This window comes from Anopheles moucheti (assembly GCF_943734755.1).
Source record: "Anopheles moucheti chromosome X unlocalized genomic scaffold, idAnoMoucSN_F20_07 X_unloc_16, whole genome shotgun sequence".
Classification (NCBI taxonomy): Eukaryota; Metazoa; Arthropoda; class Insecta; order Diptera; family Culicidae; genus Anopheles; species Anopheles moucheti.
The window spans coordinates 135,001-136,307 of NW_026453522.1; positions in this window are offsets into that span (position 1 = coordinate 135,001).

Sequence of the window (1,307 nt, forward strand, 5' to 3'; positions counted from 1 at the left end):
ATGGGCCCTAGAGTATGAAAAGTGAAACCACGGATCGATTTGAGAAATTAAAATTTTTTGTATGGGAGGGCCCCTGCTAGAACATTTTTCCCAAGTGCGACCATTTTACCCAGTGAGTCAAAAAAAAATTTTTTTCACGGTGACTCAAAACTTCAATATTAGACTTCCCTGAGTATGAAAAGTGAAACGAAAATCATTTTTGAAAAGAAAAAAATTTTGTATGGGAGGGCCCCTGCTAGAACATTTTTACCAAGTGCGACCATTTTACCCGGTGAGTCAAAAAAAAATTTTTGTATGGGAGGGCCCCTGCTAGAACATTTTTCCCAAGTGCGTCGATTTTGGGTCGCCGACACAAGCTCGGGTCAAAAAAATTTTTTTTTCACGGTGACTCAAAACATCAATTTTAGACTCCCCTGAGTATGAAAAGTGAAACGAAAATCATTTTTGAGAAGAAAAAATTTTTGTATGGGAGGGCCCCTGCTAGAACATATTTCCCAAGTGCGTCGATTTTGGGTCGCCGACACAAGCTCGGGTCAAAAAAATTTTTTTTTCACGGTGACTCAAAACATCAATTTTAGACTCCCCTGAGTATGAAAAGTGAAACGAAAATCATTTTTGAGAAGAAAAAAATTTTGTATGGGAGGGCCCCTGCTAGAACATTTTTCCCAAGTGCGTCGATTTTGGGTCGCCGACACAAGCTCGGGTCAAAAAAATTTTTTTTTCACGGTGACTCAAAACATCAATTTTAGACTCCCCTGAGTATGAAAAGTGAAACGAAAATCATTTTTGAGAAGAAAAAATTTTTGTATGGGAGGGCCCCTGCTAGAACATATTTCCCAAGTGCGTCGATTTTTGGGTCGCCGACACAAGCTCGGGTCAAAAAAATTTTTTTTTCTCGGTGACTCAAAACATCAATTTTAGACTCCCCTGAGTATGAAAAGTGAAACGAAAATCATTTTTGAGAAGAAAAAATTTTTGTATGGGAGGGCCCCTGCTAGAACATATTTCCCAAGTGCGTCGATTTTTGGGTCGCCGACACAAGCTCGGGTCAAAAAAATTTTTTTTTCTCGGTGACTCAAAACATCAATTTTAGACTCCCCTGAGTATGAAAAGTGAAACGAAAATCATTTTTGAGAAGAAAAAATTTTTGTATGGGAGGGCCCCTGCTAGAACATATTTCCCAAGTGCGTCGATTTTGGGTCGCCGACACAAGCTCGGGTCAAAAAAATTTTTTTTTCACGGTGACTCAAAACATCAATTTTAGACTCCCCTGAGTATGAAAAGTGAAACGAAAATCATTTTTGAGA